The sequence below is a fragment of the Hyperolius riggenbachi genome, chromosome 7 (assembly GCF_040937935.1).
Source record: "Hyperolius riggenbachi isolate aHypRig1 chromosome 7, aHypRig1.pri, whole genome shotgun sequence".
NCBI classification, from domain to species: Eukaryota; Metazoa; Chordata; class Amphibia; order Anura; family Hyperoliidae; genus Hyperolius; species Hyperolius riggenbachi.
In genome coordinates this window covers 36,954,563-36,967,422 of record NC_090652.1, presented here as the reverse complement: position 1 = coordinate 36,967,422, position 12,860 = coordinate 36,954,563, and the positions used below count along the sequence as shown (strand labels likewise).

Sequence of the window (12,860 nt, the reverse complement as noted above, 5' to 3'; positions counted from 1 at the left end):
AGATTTTTGTTCATTAGTGGTCCTAAACGATCATTTCCAATTGTTTTAGACCTTAGGGTGGGTTTGCACTTGAGCTGAGAATGGACAATTTTTGTCTGCTCTCTGCTCATTGCAAAACTGACAGTGAACGGCTCCTATTTTATATATAGTAGCCGTTCACACTTGTTACTCAGCATTGGTTCCATGAGATGCATAACGATAAGCGGACAGGGCAATAATCCCGGGCAGGGAGTTACATTCCCTCATAGCCTATGGGGGAGCGCAGCTGCCCCGGGCTACAGCGACCACACTTGTTCTATAGCCCATGCTGAAAGGGGCCCCGGACTGTGAGGGCCACCAAGGGAAGGCAAGGGAGGAGTTATGAACATTAAGGAGGCCCCATCCAAGTCTTGTGGAGGGAGGGGGGCAGATTTGCAGTTTGGCCCTGAGTCTGCCTGTTAACAAAACCAGCTCTATAACAGTGTTAGGCTGCCAAAAAAGCATTTTGTTCCAGTAACCGAAAATAGCGGCTGGGCACATCCGGGGTAAAGCTCCAATTTTATTGAATCACATTAAAAACAAGTTCCCCAACTGCAAAGGCAGCATGGAGAGAGAGGGAAGGATAAGCATGTACTGTCGGCAGCTGTTTCACACCCTCACACGGGGCGCTTCATCAGGTCCTGGAGATGGTGCTCTCCCCATGCTGCCCTTGCAGTTGTGGAACTTGGTTTCAATGTGATTCAATATAAGTGGAGTTTTCCCCTGTATGTGCCCAGGCGCTATTTTCCATTACTGGAAGTGGATGGACTGTTTTTGGCTTTGAGCACTCCGGAGAGTCTGCATAGCCGGGGCCTGCGCACCTTTTCTACTGTATTACTGCCACCCAGCATTTTGCAGTTCCCTCCTGTGTTACCAGCCAGCCTGTAGGTTTGGACTGGTGCAGAGAGACCCCGGCTGTGAATTGGGTTGGTGCTGGCCAGGCTGGGGTTAATCTCCAGGGAATGCTGCGTATGTCTACGCGTCTGCCATGTGACCCCCTGCGCACCAGAGAGAGGCCAGGAGAGGACACCACACTTGTAGGAAACCAGTGACCCAGCTACAAGGCCAAGCCTGCCAGCTACAAGGAGGGGCTACAAGTCCCAGCAAGCAGAGATCAGGACACCAGACTGTAGTAGCACTTTACTATCCTCTATATCAAGCTTGGGTGGTTAGAAAGCATCAAACACCCCAATGGGACCACTCTACACTGCGTGCATTTGTTTAAATGAAAGCACATGCTTTCTGCCAATCACAAGGGCACCGTGATACTCACAGCAATCGCAGAGACCTATCCAGAGCAGTGCGATCCGTTTTACAATCAGTCACAAGTGTATAGGGGGCGGAACTAGAGGGGAGCAGACCCTACGATCGCAGGGGGCCCAGAGCTGTGGGGGGCCCAAACTACTACCCTTACCTCCCTCTGATACAGGGCAGAGGACTGTACTTCAGATCAGGTGTTTTTGTGGCTACACTTGTTATGGGTGGGAAGATCCTGATGTCCACCTTGCAAGATGGGCCCCCAGGCTGTGAGGGTCCCCTAGGGAAGGCAGGGGAAAGGGTCTGAATATTGGGGGCCACCATCAAAGTTTCGCCATGATTTGTAATCACGCCATTGTTTGTGCCTGCTGCATTTTTTCTGCAATTGCAACTGAGTTACATCAATGCGAGAGCGTCTCCCTGTCTATGGACCAGTGCACTCCAAAAACCGCTAGTGTATCCGCAAACGCTCAGCGTTTTTTGAAGAGGTTTTTCAGAGCGATTCTAGGAATGCACAAAGCGATTTTCTAGGTATGCCTAGTGATTTCTGGAGCGTTTTGGTGTAGCAGTTTTTATTTTTTGTTACCGTAGAGCTGGAACTGAACAGCTTCTGTAACAAAAACTCTTGCTTTTCAGAAGGATTTTCCACTTTCCTATACTCAACATTGAGGCTGCATCGCCTCAGAAATCAGCAGAAATGCTGCAGGACCCGTGTTTGGGGAAAAAACTAACCGCTCTGGTGTGCTCCATGCCATTCAAATACATTAGCCAAGCGGTTTTTTTTAAAAACGCTCAGAACCGCTCTTGGTGTGCACCAGCCCTATCTCTACCGCTGTGTAATTGCGGTTCCCAACAGAACTGCTTCTAAATAAAATTCCTACTGGCCCTGGGATTGGGCAGACTGACTTCTGCATTTCATACTCAACGTGTCCATCCCTGCACTACAAATCCCAGCATGGAGGAACAGCGAACCCATTGCAGGCAGGCCGCTAGCACTGGACACACTACAAGTCCCAGCATTCAAACACCGCCAGCTAAATGTCGGCAGACAGCAAGGTCCAGGCGAACTACAAATCCCAGCATGCAGTTAAAGCCACCACAGCCTGTTGGGTCTAGCAGCCCTACAAATCCCAGCATTATTATTTATTGTGTTTAAAAAGCGGCAACATATTACGCAGCGCTGGACAATAAATATATACAATGATACAAGGATGACAGATGTAACAAGGTTATACAACATATGGCAAAGCTATACAAGGCAAACAGGGTACAAGACACCTGATCATGTGATTATGGGCTGGTTAGGAAATAAATATGGCAGCCTCCATATCCCTCTGAATTCAGGTAATCGTGATCACATTTCTAGGTTGGGAGACACTATCACACTTTAGTGACTTAAAGAACAACTGTAGCGAGGGGTATATGGAGGCTGCCATATTTATTTCCTTTTTTGCCTCTAATACTTTGAGCCATAGACCCTGAACAAGCATGCAGCAGATCAGGTGTTTCTGACATTATTGTCAGATCTGACAAGATTAGCTGCATGCTGGTTTCTGGTCAGATTCAGACACTACTGCAGCCAAATAGCTTCGCAAGGCTGCCGGGCAACTAGTTTTGTTTAAAAGGAAACAAATATGGCAGCCTCCATATTCTTCTCACTCCAGCTGTCCAAGAACAGCCTCTGACCAGGAAACAAAAAGTCAAGTATACAAAGATATAACAACACAGCAGCTGTCAGAAAGTTACAAGTCTCAGCACATCATAAAAAGTGAGCAATTCCATTAGGAAGGACTTAATTGCTGGATGCCACCACCACCTCTATCTATTCTGTGTAGAAGTACTACAAGTCCCAGCATGCGCAAGCTATTGTCGCCAGTATGACTTATTACTCAGCAGGCCCACAATGCTTGGGTGACTGGTTTGGTTTATGTGGCTGTAGAACTGCAGGTCTCCACTTGTCTAACTCCCACACTGCTATTCTGGTGTCATTCTGTGCTGGCCAATCAGAAAGCTGCTTCTCAACACTCAAAATCCCTGCCAAATTACTATTCAGATCTCTTACAACACATGCTCTAAAGCTGCCTATTACAAGCATTTATACTTACCTGGGGCTGTCTCCAGCCTCCCCAGCCACGCTGTTCTTCTGCAGTCTTCTCCGGTAAGCCTTGACTGGGCCAGTCAGGGACTACCGCACATGCGCAACCATGCCCTTGCACATCCTTGGTCGCGTTCCCGGGGCTGGGAGTGTTATGTGCCCTCACAGTTACAAGCCTTAGCTAACCGTGCAGGATGCGACCCAAAGATGCACGGGGCCACGGCCGCACATATGCAGTAGTCAGTATCTACGGGAGAGCCAAGCCACCCAGGAGGAAGGCGAGGGAGCCCACAGGGAGCTGGAGAAAGACTTAGGTGAGTATACAGTTTTCTCCAGAGGCTCTTTTAGCCGGGTGCTCCACCCTGCCAGTTTTGGTGAGCACCCGGCTTTCATCTGCTAACTTCCTTCTCTGCTGTAAGCAGAGAAGTGCCAGCCCTGCATTCTCTCATCTCGCCCCACCCAGCTACTTTTTCATGCCACCAGGCTGGAAAAAAATTCTAGGGAGAACACTGGTATACATGCTTGTACTTCTATGATCCCAGGTTTCCTTTAACCACCTTGCCGGTTATCCCGAACTCAGTTCGGGGTAACCTGCGCAGGAGGATTTCTCAGGCCCCGCTGGGCCGATATGCATAAATTTTTTTTTTGTTACAAGCAGCTAGCAGCGCTGAGGGGTGGCCCGGGATTCCCTATGACGTCGGGGTGGCCTGGGATTCCCACCAACGTCGATGACGTCAGTGACGTCATCCCGCCCCGTCACCATGGCGACCGGGGAAGCCCAGCAGAAAATCCCGTTCTGAACGGGATTTCCTGCTTACTCCGATCGCCGGAAGCGATCAGAGTGGCTGCAGAGCTGCCGCTGAGCAGCGGCTATCATGTAGCAAGCCCTGGGCTCGCTACATGATTTAAAAAAAAAAATTAAAAAAAAAAAAAGTGCTGCGCTGCCCCCTTGCTGGGGGAATTAGACCGGCAAGGAGGTTAACGGTACAATATATTCCCCCTATGTGATCTTCGAATTGTACAGAAAGCCACGCTGTACGAGAGGGGGTGGGGGGAATATGACGCAAAATTATTCTATAGTGGGTTGGAATAGAAAATGTCATTGTATCTGAATAGAGAAGGTGCCGTAATCGTCCTGCTTATGCGTGGAATCTATAATTACCTTCTGATTACTTTCGATCCTGCAAATCTAATTGAATGATTGAATCTGATGACTATTGTACCGTTAATGGGCACCTTTAAAGAGGACCTGTAGTGAAAATGACGTAATGAATAAAAAACTGTACTGTTTACAAAATTCATTTATAGGATTAGTCAGTGTTTGGCCATTGTAAAATCTTTCCTCTCCCTGATTTACATTCTGAAATGTATCACTGGTGGTGACATCTTCAGTTCTGCCAGGTGATCTGTACAGAATGCACGTTACTGAGAGTTCTGTGCACAGAGGGAGATACTGCTTGCTTGCAGTTGGAAGAAGCCGTTATTTCCCACAATGCAACGAGGTTCACAGACAGGAAACTGTCAGGGACATGGTCATGACATCACACTGTGGGAGGGGTTTCACCACAATATCAGCCATGCAGACACACCCCCTCACCATGATCTATTAGAGAAAAGGTAAAGATTTCTTGTGGGAAAGGGGGTATCAGCTACTGATTGGGATGAAGTTCAACCCTTCCTCTTAAAGGCTGGGAAAAACATGCAATTTTGACTTCGGATCTAATTTGAGCTAGTGATCAGATCGATACTCAGATCTGACATTGATCGGCATTAGACGTTTGCTAGCATGCACACATTCTTTCAAATTCCAATCAGATTTCTGATTGGATGTTGAATGGAAATTGATCGATCATTTCCAGCATGTCTCAATCGAGAGAGATGGATTTTGAGCTTGGGATCGGCGATGGCAATCAGTAGGCTGTACATTCCTTTGCCTGATTCGATCTTTTTCTCAAATCGGAAACAGAATCTGAAATAAAAATTGCATGGTCTATACCAGCCTTTAGAGAGCATTACGGTGCTGTTACTAGTTGAATGACTGTGGAGGCTGCATATTATTTAAATAATTGATTCAGTGCTTTTAGGTTCCTTTTATACTTTACTTGCAAAGCTGCATTACATTACCTTGTTTTCCCGCAGGGTAACGTAATGACAATGCAAGGCAATGAGAACTAGCACACTTGGGTCGCAAATTACCGATCAGCCACTGCAAAGTGAGCAGCGCGTTACCGTCGGACTTCAGTGACAGAAGTAATGAGAGACAATGGGTGACCGAAAAATAAAATAGGTCGACAACGGCGAAGCTGCGCACAACGACGAGAATAAGATGGAAAAACCGGGAATCCCAGTGACTTACTTCCTGTCCAGCAGGAAGTACGTCACTGGGCGAGGGGCGGAGCTATGCATATGACTGTCGGTGCACTCTGCCACGGGGACACCCAGTGACGTACTTCCTGTCCAGCAGGAATAAAAACAAGGAACACCAAGGGACCCAATAGTGTAATATGTACTGGTAAATGGTTACTAGATCGAGTAAATATTAATACTCACAAACCAAGACAGAGGTGCCTGGCTCTTCTACTGACCACATATGCTATTGCTCTGTTATTGCCTGATGAAGCGGGATCAAACCTGCGAAACGCGTTGCATATTTGGAGTTCATAAACAAAATATATTGACTGTCTCTACTACAGTCGTTGTGTGTCTACTTGGAGGAGGTAAGTCCACCACTACTTCCTCTATTTACCAAGAATTTGGTTTTTAAGCTCAATTAGCTTCCTTTTATCCTTTTGGCGCCTCTGTTCTCCTGCATAATACTGTCTAGCAGGAAGTATGTCACTGGGCGAGGGGCGGAGCTATGCATATGACCCTGTCGGTGCACTCTGCCACAGGGACACCCAGTGACTTACTTCCTGTCCAGCAAGAAGTAGGTCACTGGGCGTGGGGCGGAGCTATGCATATGACCCTGTCGGTGCACTCTGCCACAGGGACACCCAGTGACTTACTTCCTGTCCAGCAGGAAGTATGTCACTGGGCGCGGGGCGGAGCTGTGCATATGACCTTGTCGGCGCACTCTGCCACAGGGACACATGAATGATGTTTTCTGCGGTGCAATGGGGGCGAAGCATCACAGCACAATGCCCAGGCATAAAACCAGCTTTTTGCTATACTCTTGCCACCCAAAATGATCATTGCGGATTCAGAGACTACTCAGTGACAGTAGTAGTGGCGGGACTTCTCCTGCTTGTCCTTCCCTCTCCGCAGAACAGAACAGGCTTCTCAGTAGAAAGCACTACAGTTCACCTTTAACCCCCTTGCCGTTACAATTCTGGTGGCAAGGGGGCAGCGCAACACTTTTTATTTATTTATTTTTTTTAAATCATGTAGCGAGCCCAGGGCTCGCTACATGATAGCCGCTGACAAGCGGCATCCCCCTATCCACTCTAATAGTCTTCGGCAATCAGAGTAAGCAGGAAATCCTGTTCAGAACGGGATTTCCTGCTGGGCTTCCCGGGTCGCCATGGCGACCGGGCAAGATGACGTCGGGACGTCAGAGGGAATCCCGATCCACCCCTCAGCGCTGCCTGGCACTGATTGGCCAGGCTGCGCAAGGGGTCTGGGGGGGGGGGGGGGGGCGGCGCGGCGGGTAGCGGCGAATCGGAAACTGCACGCAGCTAGCAAAGTGCTAGCTGCGTGCAGGAAAGAAAAAAATTTTGAAAATCGGCCCAGCAGGGCCTGAGAAATCCTTCTACGCAGGTTACCCCGAGCTGAGCTCCGGATAACCGGCAAGGAGGTTAAAGTGAACCAGAGACGAAGCACCATCCTGTATTTACCATATACAGGATCTTCTCAAACAATTTGCATATTGTGATAAAGTTCATTATTTTCTGTAATGTACTGATAAACATTAGACTTTCATTTATTTTAGATTCATTACACACAACTGAAGTAGTTCAAGCCTTTTATTGTTTTGAAGTACAAAAAGGATCCGCAAGCCAGAACAGGATGAGGTAAAAAAAAGGGCTGAAATGTTTATTAGAAAAATCCACAGACAAGGCAATAAAATCACAGGATCAACTAACGCGTATCGGGCCTACCATCTGCCCTTAGTCGTAGTTAAAAGTGAACCTGAACATGAGGAGAATTTATGTGAAGCCAGGGAAGAGAAAACTCCACCCCCGGGAACACACAAACCGCCTGTTTAAAGAGACATACATCCCCAATGGATACAATATAAAAGTACAATAATAACATTGAAATTGAAATATAAAAGATGTAAAAGTGTATTATCACTGACAAACTGTAAGACTGTATATGAATAGGAGAGGAGAGAGGACAACAGGTGCCAGGTCATGCTGAAAAATGAAATCTTCATCTCCATAAAGCTTTTCATTTTTCAGCACGACCTGGCACCTGCTCTCAGTGCCAAAACCACTGGTAAATGGTTTACTGACCATGGTATTACTGTGCTCAATTGGCCTGCCAACTCTCCTGACCTGAACCCCATAGAGAATCTGTGGGATATTGTGAAGAGAAGGTTGAGAGAAGCAAGACCCAACACTCTGGATGAGCTTAAGGCCGCTATCGAAGCATCCTGAGCCTCCATAACACCTGAGCAGTGCCACAGGCTGATTGCCTCCATGCCACGCCGCATTGAAGCAGTCATTTCTGCAAAAGGATTCCCGATTCCCGACGAAGTATTGAGTGCATAACTGAACATAATTATTTGAAGGTTGACTTTTTTGTTTTAAAAACACTTTTCTTTTATTGGTCGGATGAAATATGCAAATTTTTTGAGATAGGCATTTTGGGTTTTCATGAGCTGTATGCCAAAATCATCAATAAGAAAAACAATAAAAGGCTTGAACCACTTCACAATATGCTAATTTTTTTTAGAAGATCCAGTATATTAGTGGGAACATTAGAGAAAACACCTACCTTGCTTTCTGTTTCATCCTTCACTGCTCAGCCTGCTTGTTATAAGCCCTGATAAAATCCCCCACTGAGCATTCAGTCTGGCTTTGCCCAAAAATCATTATAGCCGAATCTGTCTTTTCTGATGTCTTTTCAAGCCCAAGCCTGCCCCCTTCTGGCTCTGCTATAATGACTCAGCTTATAATGATTCCTGAGCAAAGCCAGACTTAGGCCCAGTGCACACCAAAACCGCTAGCAGATCCTCAAAACGCTAGAGGTTTTTGGAGCTGATTTCAGAGCGATTCTAGGCATGTTTAGAGATGTTTTCTAAACATGCCTAGCGTTTTTGGGAGCGTTTTTGTGTAGAAGATTACAAATATTGTTACAGTAAAAGCTGTTACTGAACAGCTTCTGTAACAAAAACGCCTGGAAAACTGCTCTGATGTAGCCTTTTCCAGCGCGGTTTGCGGTTTTCCTATACTTTACATTGAGGCAGAAACGCTTCTGCAAACCGCAAACGTGCAGCAGGAGGCACGTTGGCGGTTTGCTAAAAACCTCAAACCGCTGGTGTGCACCATCCCATTGAAATACATTAGCCAAGCGTTTTCACAGGCAGATGCGGGTGGCGGATCGCTCCTAAAACCGCTCGGTGTGCACTGGGCCTGAATGCTCAGTCAGGGATTTTATCAGGGCTGATAACAAGTAGGCTAAGCAGTGAAGGATGAAAGAGAGCAGGGTAGAGGTTTTCTCTAATGTTCCCACTGATATATATGGTAAAATACCTGAGGGTGCTTCATCTCTGGTTCACTTTAAAAAGGGTTCCGTGGTTCTTTTTAGAAACAAAAACTGACACATACCTGGGGCTTCTATCAGCCCCCTGCAGTTGTCCTGTCCAGCGCCGTCCTCTACAATCCCCCGTTCCCCCGCCGCAGGTCACCGTCCAATTATTCATCTAACTAAACGAATGAGTGTCCTAGCTCCCGCCTCCGGGGGCTTCCTGCGCAGGTGCAGTTTCTCGTATTGCGCCTGCACAGGAAGCTCCCTGAGACACCAGCAGGAGCAAGGACACGCACGGCCGTGCAATTGCATTTGTCTACTTAGACGAATAATTGGACAGAAGATCGTAGAGGACAGAGCGGGACAGGACAACTGCAGGGGGCCGGTGGAAGCCCCAGGTATGTGTCAGTTTTTGTTTTTAAAAAGAACCACAGACCCCCATTTGAAGTAATCAGAGGTATGGTATCACCCAAAGCGATCGCCTGAGACTTCTACACTCCATGAATATGCAAGTTCACACTACAGCAATCTCAGCAGAAACCACCAACCCCAGAAATGTTTTAAGAGTTAGTACAGATCAAGACAAGGATATAAATCAGTAAGGAAAGGAACAGACAAAGCCCCAGGCTACCTGCACTGGAGACAAGGTGTGCCCCTCTCACACCAGCCCAGCTTATAAGGAGATCACATAAAAAAACACACCTGTACAACATGTTATCACACAGATTTTGAGTGAACCTGAGATGAGAGGGATATGGAAGCGGCCATATTTATTTTCTTATATACAATACCAGTTGCCTGGCTGTCCTGCTGATCTCTTTAGCTGCAGTAGTGCTTGAATCACACACCCAAAATAAGCATGCAGCTAATATACACTGAAGCTTTGTTCACATCTAAAATCGCAATCGCTGAGGGCAGCGTTTTGCGATTTTGTGAGTGATTTTTTTTCCGCCTCCCGGGACTTACCTGCGTGCTTCGATTTTGTATAAAGCGCTTTTCTAAGCGCTTTAGGAGAGTGATTCTGTTTTTTCACTTCCTGAAGTCAGTCAGGAAGTGAACTCTTTCACTCGGAGACGAATAAATACAACAAATTTATTTATGAACGCAATGGCTGCATAAATAGATCTTGTGAGCGTTATGTGCTTTTCCTATACCTTCCATTATAGCAAAATCACCCCAAAACTGGTGCAGACAGCGCTTTGGTCAGCAAAAAGCAGACAAAACGTGCAGATATTACCAGTCCCATAAGGAATCATTGCAGAAGCACTTTTAGGCTCCCTGCACACTGCATGCAATTCCGATTCCGCTTTTGAATCGGTTTTTACATCCGATTCCGATTTTTAATCTTTACTGCATGCTGCATTTTTTTTTATCCGCTTTTCTGTTGAATGTATTCGGGGAAAATCAGAATTGAAAATCGGAAACGGAATCAGAATCGCAAAACGGATTTGCAGTGTGCAGGGAGGTGGCCGTGCTGCTCCCTCTGCGGGAGGAAGGTGGCCGTGCTGCGCCCTCTGCGGAAGGACAACTTTAAAAATCTAGGAAGATTTTTAAAGTTGTCGGCACTGAAAAAAAAAAGCAAAATCGCCCCAGGTGTGATCAAGCCCTGAGTGGCCCAAAAAATTAGAGGCACTCCTTATTTGAAAGTAAACTAGTCCAGCAGTGACGCGACAACACAAATGGGTTAGACGAAAGATTTAAGTGACTGAATGATGAATGATTGTCAGTACAAGAGGAGCTGGCATCTCTGAAAAGGCCCGTTCTCACTTGGGCAATTTGCGTTAATTGCCAAACGCAAATTTGTATCATGCACCATTTTCAGGCGATTACCCAGCGATCGCGTTTAGTGCTATAGAAGCGCTAATCGCGATCGTGAAAAAAAAAAAAATCACCATGTGTGAATGGCGATTTTTTTTTCACGTCAATTGCCAAAAATCACCAGAGCAAAACGCTAGCAAAAGCGCTAGCGTTTTGCAAGTGTGACTGGGGCCTAAGAGGGTGTCTCTAATGTTTTTGGCCACTCAGAGTAAATACACTGAAGCACTGTAAATGCCTATTAGTACTCCCCATGTAAGGAATAATAAATGCCCGGCTTCCCATGAGGGGGGGTGCCGCAGCAGCACACACAGGAAGAGTGACAGGCAGGGCTGGCATGTCAGGTAATGCCTCCTCTATAGAGAAGTAAAGAGGCCTCCACATTCCTATCAGCATCCTCCCAGCAGCACAGCGGCGCGAGGCACGCAGCCTGCAGTGACGTCACAATGCCGCGGCTCCAGGAGCTGCACGTGAACAAACGTTACCTGTCCTCCTCTGCAGCCTCCGCTCAGCCGCCAGCCTCCGGATATATCCGCCAAGCGAACGGCACAGGGGAAGGCGGAGCTCGCTGTGCACGCCGGGAGCGCCCCCGATCGCCTCACCCGGAAAGAGGAGGGGTCAGGCGGCCATCATGTTGGAGACCATGGCGTGCTGCGCTCTCTGCTGGAGGACGGAGGCCGTGCTGCTCCCTCTGCTGGAGGAAGGTGGCCGTGCTGCTCCCTCTGCTGGAGGAAGGCGGCCGTGCTGCGCCCTCTGCTGGAGGAAGGCGACCGTGCTGCTCCCTCTGCTGGAGGAAGGTGACCGTGCTGCTCCCTCTGCTGGAGGAAGGTGACCGTGCTGCTCCCTCTGCTGGGGGAAGGTGGCCGTGCTGCGCCCTCTGCTGGAGGAAGGTGGCCGTGCTGCGCCCTCTGCTGGAGGAAGGCGGCCGTGCTGCGCCCTCTGCTGGAGGAAGGCGGCCGTGCTGCGCCCTCTGCTGGAGGAAGGTGGCCGTGCTGCTCCCTCTGCTGGAGGAAGGTGACCGTGCTGCTCCCTCTGCTGGGGGAAGGTGGCCGTGCTGCGCCCTCTGCTGGAGGAAGGTGGCCGTGCTGCGCCCTCTGCTGGAGGAAGCTGGTGGTGCTGCGCCCTCTGCTGGAGGAAGGTGGCCGTGCTGCACCCTCTGCTGGAGGAAGGTGGCCGTGCTGCGCCCTCTGCTGGAGGAAGGTGGCCGTGCTGCGCCTTATGCTGGAGGAAGGTGGCCGTGCTGCGCCCTCTGCTGGAGGAAGGCGGTCGTGCTGCGCCCTCTGCTGGAGGAAGGCGGCCGTGCTGCGCCCTCTGCTGGAGGAAGGTGGCCGTGCTGCTCCCTCTGCTGGAGGAAGGTGGCCGTGCTACGCCCTCTGCTGGGGGAAGGTGGCCGTGCTGCACCCTCTGCTGGAGGAAGGTGGCCGTGCTGCGCCCTCTGCTGGAGGAAGGTGGCTGTGCTGCTCCCTCTGCTGGAGGAAGGTGGCCGTGCTGCGCCTTATGCTGGAGGAAGGTGGCCGTGCTGCGCCTTATGCTGGAGGAAGGTGGCCGTGCTGCGCCCTCTGCTGGAGGAAGGTGGCCGTGCTGCGCCCTCTGCTGGAGGAAGGTGGCCGTGCTGCGCCTTATGCTGGAGGAAGGTGGCCGTGCTGCGCCCTCTGCTGGAGGAAGGTGGCCGTGCTGCGCCCTCTGCTGGAGGAAGGTGGCCGTGCTGCGCCCTCTGCTGGAGGAAGGTGGCCGTGCTGCGCCCTCTGCTGGAGGAAGGTGGCCGTGCTGCGCCCTCTGCTGGAGGAAGGTGGCCGTGCTGCGCCCTCTGCTGGAGGAAGGTGGATGTGCTGCGCCCTCTGCTGGAGGAAGGTGGCCGTGCTGCGCCCTCTGCTGGAGGAAGGTGGCCGTGCTGCGCCCTCTGCTGGAGGAAGGTGGCCGTGCTGCGCCCTCTGCTGGAGGAAGGTGGCTGTGCTGCACCCTCTGCTGGAGGAAGGTGGCCATG

General features: G+C 49.5%; 1 protein-coding gene across 2 annotated transcripts in view; it reads right to left on the bottom strand.

The window, feature by feature from the left end:
• The window catches only part of BCKDK (branched chain keto acid dehydrogenase kinase), a 56,858-nt gene extending 45,300 nt beyond the window's left edge, over window positions 1–11,558 (bottom strand). For both annotated transcript variants that reach the window (XM_068243918.1, XM_068243920.1), the window contains exon 1: window positions 11,362–11,558. The gene's annotated coding sequence lies outside the window, so the exon portion shown is untranslated. The remainder of the gene's footprint in view (window positions 1–11,361) is intronic.
• Between the last annotated feature and the right edge of the window lie 1,302 nt (window positions 11,559–12,860).